The 8,222-nt window shown below is 47.7% G+C and overlaps 1 long non-coding RNA gene and 1 other non-coding gene across 2 annotated transcripts; both read right to left on the bottom strand.

Annotated features, from left to right (window-relative positions):
* Positions 1-2,859: 2,859 nt before the first annotated feature.
* On the bottom strand, positions 2,860-5,002 carry LOC146594270 (uncharacterized). The gene is made up of 3 exons (XR_014896211.1): positions 4,511-5,002; positions 4,032-4,131; positions 2,860-3,198 (listed from the first exon to the last, which is right to left on the bottom strand). It is a non-coding gene; the product is annotated as an uncharacterized LOC146594270 (long non-coding RNA).
* Positions 3,347-3,550, bottom strand: LOC146594271 (small nucleolar RNA SNORA74). The gene has a single exon (XR_014896215.1). It is a non-coding gene; the product is annotated as a small nucleolar RNA SNORA74 (small nucleolar RNA).
* Positions 5,003-8,222: the final 3,220 nt, after the last annotated feature.

Raw genomic sequence — 8,222 nt, 5'->3', positions numbered from 1 at the left:
AAAAAAAAAAAAAAAAAAAAATCCTCAGCTGCTCTGCAAGCTGTTCCCTTTTATCTAAGCCTATATTGCCACCTTGTGCTCTCAGGAGGAAAGTTCACCTTTCCTTTGCTCTAATTAATTTTACAACCAAAATATGCAAAATTGGACAAATATATAAGATTTAAAATTACTTCATGGTCAGCATCTTTCTTTTCTATTTAATTTTGTGGCCAAGCAATCAATTTATCCAGCATCCAGGTATGCAAAACCTGCCTGGATGCGATCCTGTGCAACGTGCTCCAGGTGACCCTGCTTGAGCAGGGGGGTTGGACTAGATGATTTCCAGAGGTCCCTGCCAACCTCAGCCCTCCGGTGCTTCTGTGATCTTTGAATCTGCTACGTTCTGGCAGCTTTATTAAGGTGATGGGGTGCGTTCCTGAATTCACTCGCCAGGGGAAAAGAAAAATCTCCCTTTTGAATTCATCTCAGGCTGATTTTTCTTCGCTCTGTGTGGCTGAGAAGCACAATGAAAAAATAAAGCAGAGGTATTTGAAAAACAAGATTGATACAAAATACATGTAGAAATAATATGAAAGTGCCCAGAGAGCAATCATACAAAATGCAGCTCTCCTAGCAAGCTTAGAATAAAAATCAATTAAATGCTCAAAACCAGTTAATACTCTACGTTGCAGTGCTGCAGAGCAATGAAAGCAGAGCAAAGCTAGATGAAATGTAAAGCAACCCATCCACTCTTGCCCAGTAAACATTGTATTTAGATTTCAAAATCTTCAGGATAGGAAACATTTCTCTGCAGCATTATCATAAATGTACAGGGCTAAATAAACAACCATAAATCGCACTAGCATTCCCTGAGCACAAAAACAGACATTACTCCATTTTCCTGGCTTTATTTCAACACCAGTATTTTGTTCCTCTTAGACCACATGGGTTCTCTCTCTATTTCCTTTTTTGTCCTTAGATCAAGGCACTAAACTGGCAGTGAGGTGAATCATTTTGACCTTTATTGATTGTATTTTCAATGCAAAATGAGCCATACAGTATTGATTGCCACTATCCCACTAACATAGCTACTAAAGTAACATGCAAAACTCCAGTGGATTCTTTGGAAGCTTGCTCCTGGTTCTGTAAGCCTGTACTCTTTTTGATGTTCCTCTGTTCTCTTTTCCAATAGGTGGACAAAAACCTCATGGACCTGGGAGAAAAGTGTTGCCCCTCTAACTGGATGAAGAAGGAGAGAAGGGGCCTGAGGCTGAGAGTTGCAGGGCCTGGAAAGAGGTCTCATATGGGTGTAAAGCACACGTAGTGAAAAGAGCTCTGCAGTCTGTCCCAAGGGCACCAGGATGATAATCCATGCTATGAGCAGCATCTGTGACTTGAAGCTACCCCAACATAGACTTTCTCTGTCCTTTGAATACTAATTTAAAATATCTTACACAGAAGTACAGATCTCTGACACAAGAAGTTTGCTTTTTTGGCAACCAGCAGATAGATACAGAGCAGAGTGGAAGTCTCTGCAATGAGAACTCAAACCCATGTCCACCCAGAAGGCAGAAGGCAACCAGCCAGCCTAAGTGCACCCATAGTTTCCCTCCTGGTTCTTGCTTCTTCCTCACTGAAACAGCACGAGGATGCCGTGAGTACCAGGGGAAAAAAAAAAAAAGTACTGGGCACAAAATGTAAATCCACAGGAGAGCAGGTTATTAGTTTTGCATGTAGAACTGGCTATACTCATATATAGCCAGTCAAATCAGAATCATGTATGTCATATACTTCAACTGAGACAAAACATTTTTTTCAATACTGTTTGACTATTTCTATGAATATTTTGGTATAGAGTATCAAATACATATTCAAAGATCAGTTTTTCAGAGGGGCAGAAGGGTTAGCAGACAATTGAGTAATGTCAGGGCCATTTAAAAATTCAGTTTTTAAAAAATTATCTATTTATATAGAACTATGTGGCAGAAGTGCCTATCTAGATATCAACCATGCGTAACAGATACTAACCTGCGATGTGCTATTTTTTCCTCTTATCAAAAGCCTATCAAACTCTTGTCACTGACAACCTATATACGTTAACATTGTTATACTTTTCCAGCATGGCGTACAACAGCAGCCTAAGTATCAAGGCTTTTCAGAGTTTAATTTGAATATAGATAGTACTGTATCTATAGTAGGGTATATGTAGGGCAACTGCTGTAATATAGTTTGACTGAAGACCATTAAATGATTTAGGCTGAAACTTTTTTTTTTTTTTAAGCTGAAAAGTAAAAAGAAGAAAAAGAAAAAAACCTCTCAAGTTTGGACCATTTCCCAAACATTTCAGAGAACATGGGTTTTTCTAGAAGACTGTATCAAATCCAAATGGGTCAGGCGTCTTGGCAAGAGCAATATACTCCTTTACACAGACAACAGGAATCACATTTGAGTTAAAGTATTTGACAGAATTTTTGTCTGAAGCCAAGATGGTCTTCTTTCCCCTCCCTACCAGTTTCAATTTATTTTATGTGTTTGGCAGCCTTTTCTAACTCCTCTAGTTATTGTGGACCTCCTCCAGGCCCCAGGAATGGAGATAATTAGGAAGTTCTTTCAAGTTAGTAACTGAAGTATAGAAAGGTTACCTTGTGAAATTGTACAGGCCGTATAATCTTTGTCACAGCAAAAATAAGAATTTCAGACCTTATTTCATTTCTAAAAAACTTCAAGCATCTAATCTCCTTCAAAGTGCAGAAGGAAAGGTTACACTGTTAAAATACGCTCATGGCAAGTAGACTGCAGTGCAGTCAAAATACAATTTCTAAAACAAGTAATTTCAACCAGGTAGATTTTATGGTATAATAAAAAACAGAATAAGCAAGCTTAAATATAAATAAGTTTAATAAATACAAGTTTAACAAATAATTCACTATAAAAAAATAACACAACTCGAAGCAAGCAGTGGGAGAGGAATAACATACTACTAACAAACTGTATATATATTTCTTGTTACATCTTGCCCCCAACTGCCTGGGCTATCCTAATCCTGAAAACAAACACTTCTCTAGAWGTAGTCTAATTTAAACTGTGGATTATGAGTTTCCATCTCAAATCATTTTCAAATGGAGATCTTMAAAGCAGCACCAATAGGTTATTCCTTTTCTTCAGATAACTACTGTTGCCCCAGCAAGCCTCTGCAGTGAAACTTGCAAACCCATTTACCTGTAATAATAATAAAAAAATTAGCAGGAAAATCCCCAAAGACCCCCAATTCAACCCTTAAAATTGACCAATTAATTCCATGACCTTCAGTTTTGTATGAAAGACACAATATTAAACAAAACATCTGCAGGGCTTAAGTTCTCTCTGTTTTGTCTGCATCCAATCTAGGATTAACTCTACAGAGAAAGAGTTACTCCACTCTCAAGTATGCAGAGTGCTGCCAAAACCTGGCACCATCTAGCACTAGAACAGCACCAGTGGTACCAGGAGCGACTTGCCAGCACATTTCTCTCCCAGCAGCATAACACTATCACAGGCACTGAACAGCAATTGGTAGCTGACTACTGCTGGATTTAAGGTCCATTTTGAATTGTAGAAAGCGCAGAATGAAGTAGAGGCCTCAAAGTACATCCCTGTGGTTACACAGGCCTCAGTACCTCCTCTGTAACAACTGGACACGCTGCCTGCTTTGTTAGAAGAACCTGCATTGTTATACCCACCCTGGAGCACCAAAGGGGTTCATTCATAGGCCAGCCAATGCCATTTAGTTACTAAACACTACAAAATAAACAGATTTTTTCCCCTCCCTACTTTTGGCTTGTAGAAAGTTCACTCATGAAATTTTAAAAGAGTTTCTACACTTTCAACATCCCAAACGTGCAGCTTATAATTTCACACCCCCACTGCTCTGCCCAGGGAGACCCTTCCCAAGGCAGAACCACAAGAGAGGCGGTTTCCTTCAGCAGAGCTGCACACGCCTCATTTGGTCACCTCCACAGCCAGCAAAACTCGGGAGCTTTCAGAAGGGAAGAAATTTAATAAAGCACACTTACTGGTAAACGCTTTGTCTTCCAGGGAGTGCTCTGCCACCTGAGACCTCTGATTTGCAGCGATCCCTTCGCAGATGCTTAAGCTGCGTATCAGTTTGAAGCCCTAAAGAGAGCATAAGAGAAACATCACTTCCAATATTCAATTAATTGAGTCGGTATTAATATAATTAGATTGCTAACAGCTGGGATCAGGCTTGTGCGAGGGAAAAAAAAATCAAACCGAGTAACTGGTTCAGCAATTACTTTTAAACAGCACAGCCTAGACAAATTACTCTTCCCCCGACCCCCCAGCTCCACGGCCTCATCAGTTACCAAAACGGCGCACAGGCCGCCGTGCGCAACAACTACGCCCAGATTTTAGTAGCCTAGCCATTAAGAGTAACTCAGGTGGCGTTTTCCACTCCCTGAGGAGCCCAAGGAGGCGACGAGGCGCCCAGGCCCCTGAGCCCCAAACCACGCGGGCGGCCCGCGCCGTCCCTCGCCTCATGGCGGCCGGGAGGGCGCCGCGCCCCACTCGCCTCATGGCGGCCGGGAGGGCGCCGCGCCCCACTCGCCTCATGGCGGCCGGGAGGGCGCCGCGCCCCACTCGCCTCATGGCGGCCGGGAGGGCGCCTCATGGCGCCGTCTTTCACCTCATGGCGGCCGGGAGGGCGCCGCGCCCCACTCGCCTCACGGCGGCCGGGAGGGCGCCTCATGGCGCCGTCTTTCACCTCATGGCGGCCGGGAGGGCGCCGCGCCCCACTCGCCTCACGGCGGCCGGGAGGGCGCCTCATGGCGCCGTCCTTCACCTCACGGCGGCCGGGAAGGCGCCGCGCCGCGCCCCACTCGCCTCATGGCGCCGTCCTTCGCCTCATGGCGGCCGGGACGGCGGCGCGGGAAGCCGGCCCTGCCCGGCCGTCCCTAGCGGCTGCAGGCGCCGAGAGAGGCCAAGCGGCCGCGCGCCGCCGAGATGAGGCGGCTCCGCCGGCCCCGCCTCGGCCTCGCCCCTCGGGGCGGTGCCCGGCCCGAGAAGGCGCCGCCGGGCGGCCGGAGCGGGGCTGCGCGGCCGCGGGGCCCCGCGGTGGTGCCGCGAGGGGCGGCTCCTCCGGCGGCTGTAGCTGCGGGCGCGGCGCTCCCTGCAGCGCGGCGTCCCGCTCCCGGCGTTGCAGGAGCATCGGGCTTGGGTCGCGCTGTGGTCTGTCCCGTCCGCCACCCSCCACCCCCCACTAGTGCTTCACCTCCTCGGGGTTGAAATGTTTGAACCTCACACGCGTTACTGGGCTCGGTGTGGACAGAGCCTAACACCGCAGAGATCAGGGCAAGGGAACCGCCAGTCCCTTCTGGTTCAGTGATTTCCAGGGATGAATATGGCCCTAGCGATCAACAGTGTCGCTCCAGGCAGGAGATGGGCTTTCGCTGAAGGGCGACCCTTGCATAGATATTTTTGTAGCGCTATAGCTCCATGGTAGTGCAAGTGCCTCAAGGGGATGCACTGTGCCAGCAGATGGAGTTTCATGCTCTGATTCAACGCATCCTGCTAATTATGGGAGTAAAATCTCAGGTCGGATCCCTCCTGCATCCTGGGTCAGTAGCTCTGGAGTTGAGCAGACGTCCAGAACTTGTTGCGCTTCCTGGAGCACAAACTGCAGTGCTGTGCTGGGATGCAGGGAGCTAAGGGAAGCTGTCTTTGCTCTGCACCTGGACGAGAGGAGCTCTTCTGAGTCTGCTTGTGCTTTTGTTTTGTTTTGTGGTAACTTGTATCTCTAATCTGGTTTAAAATGAGACATCTCAGGCCCTTCAATCCCCAATTCCTTCAATCTCCTTCTGCACTTGCAGGTGAAAATGAGCATGTATTTAGCTTTCACCAAGCTGGAGCTAAGACGACTAACAGGCCAAGGGGGTGTCTCAGCAGGAAACAATAACGTGATATTCGCCGATGCCGGCTCTGCCTGAAATCCTGTGTTGGAGATGGGAGAAGGACAGCACAGGTAGGCAGATGTAACCCAGCCTTCATGAAAACAGTTCTTGGACAGTCAAACAGTCAAGGCAAAAGTGAGTGCTGTAGACACCGCTGTGGTGTTGCTACAGGCAACTGCCAGTATCTCCAAGCCCAGGCCTGGATCCAGGCTGGAGGGGAGCTGGCTCAGCTCGGTGACACCGAGGACCTGTTGCCCAGCTGGGTGGGGGTTCCAGCAGTTGTGTGGTTCACTCAGCTCTGTAAACAGGTGTCTGGCAGGGTTACTGCTGCACAAACCGCAGGCGAGACATTGCCGGGTTCAGCCTGTTTCAGAGGCATTTTCTCAGCAGTCAGAAAGGATGCAGCAGATGTAGAGAGCATGTATGCCAGGACGCCAGGGCAGTAGTGGGCTTTACTTTACACATGGCAGAGCTGATGTGTTTCTCCTGGTGTTACACCTTTTATCCAAAGTTCCCAAATAACATGCAAGCATTTGCCTTAGCCGTCCTCACTGCATGAGATCAACAAATGCTCCAAGGCCAATTACTAGCCAGGAAAGCTGTACAGGAGCATAAGGAAGTCTATGCTGTCATGTGGTGAGATGCTGTTCTTGGCATTGAGATTCACTGAGCTCTGATATTGGACGTTCAGAAAGATTTTGGAGCATCTCCCTGATCCTGCTGAAAAAGTCTCATTATGAAAGGCTGGGCATATTAGTGTGGGCCCAGCACTGCACTAATGGGCTATACACAACTTCCAAACTTCTGCTGTCACTTGCCCAGTCTGCTCGGGGTATCAGCAGAATAACTGATTATACCTGTGAACATGTGCCCTCAGCCGCTGGCAATACTACCCCAAGAAACAAAATCGTGAAGTGCCCTCTACCTGCAGTTGCTTTTCATCTACATCTTGTTGGCAATAAGCCTGAATCTTTAGCGCTGGAGCATAGCCAAAAAATGGCTGTCCTGCATTCCCAGAGCCCCTTGCCTGGGGACCATCCTGCAGCCCCTTTGCAGTATGAACCCACCGTCTTGGGCTGGTTTGTGGGCAGACAGTTATGATTTGCACTGCTGGCAGCACGTGCTGGAAGGATATCTTCTGGGCACCTACTGCAACATGTCACTGTCTTTGCGCTGCATGCAGTTTCATGATGAGAAAACCACACTTTGGCACCTGTTAGGGGACAAGACTGAGAATCATCCCCTCCACCCACAGGTTGTGAGGCAGGTCTGTGGAGGAGAGGAGGTGGGTTTTCCACGATGTCCACCGTCTTGCTGAGATATGTGAGGGAGTGAGTGGGGAAAGTTAATGAGTCACTAGCTGCGTCATTGTATGGGAACTCACCTAATATTTTCCACCACTCGGCTGCCAAGAGGGTCTCTCAGCCTTGGAGAGAACAAGCCCAGCACTGTCTGGAGCAAGGCAGGGACAAGCTGCTTTGATGAGGAGCCCCTGCTCGTAATGACAGGTTCCACTGCATCCGTAAAGAACAGCTGCCCCCGTTGGACAGAAATAAAACCCCCAAAAGCATTTGAAGAAGGCAGACACAGGAGCAGATGATTGCCTACGGCAAGAGAGCAGCTCCAGCTGCCTCTCCACAGCAGGCATCATCAGTGTCCTCCGAAGAGCTCCAGTCGCATCCTCATGCTGTGAGTGCCTAAGCTACGGGAAAGAGCGGGTGGGAGGGAGCCCAGCCTTTCCTGAGAGAAGTTTGAAATGTCTCACTGGAGTGCAAAGCCTGCAGCAAAAAAATTTCCAAATGGTCTTTGAATGGATCCTGAGTGAGGTTATTGCTACACTGCCATGCCCGGCTCCCATCTTAGTTTGTGCAAGCGGCAGTAGACTCGCCAAGTAACATGGAGCTCAGAGCTAGTGACCCGCAGAGGCTATGGGAGGAATAAGTGCGTCTCCCTCCCAAAGAGTGACATGCCAGGACCACATGTTTGGCCTACTTGTTTTAGGGCTAGGCTTTTTGCTGTTGGCAGATCACTGCCATTTTTAAGCCGAGTCTTCCTTCCTTGTATATCTGAAGTGCATTAAAATGGGTAAGCAGAAAGCTTACAAACCTGCAGGCAGTTTCCCATTTGCTGATGAAGTCTGTGCTTGATTTTATTTTTCTAGCCCCACAAATCCTGTGTTTCCTGTGCTAGTCCTCCACATGCTTTGGTATGCATCCCAACATGTTTTTTTTTGTGGATGCTTACACTGAAGTTGATCTTGCAGAACTCTCCAGTTTCAGTCAGGAAAGCACCTTTACT

Source organism: Rhea americana, unplaced genomic scaffold (assembly GCF_003343005.1).
Source record: "Rhea americana isolate MKP2758 unplaced genomic scaffold, rheAme1 scaffold_264, whole genome shotgun sequence".
Classification (NCBI taxonomy): Eukaryota; Metazoa; Chordata; class Aves; order Rheiformes; family Rheidae; genus Rhea; species Rhea americana.
This window is presented reverse-complemented; position numbering and strand designations above follow the sequence as displayed.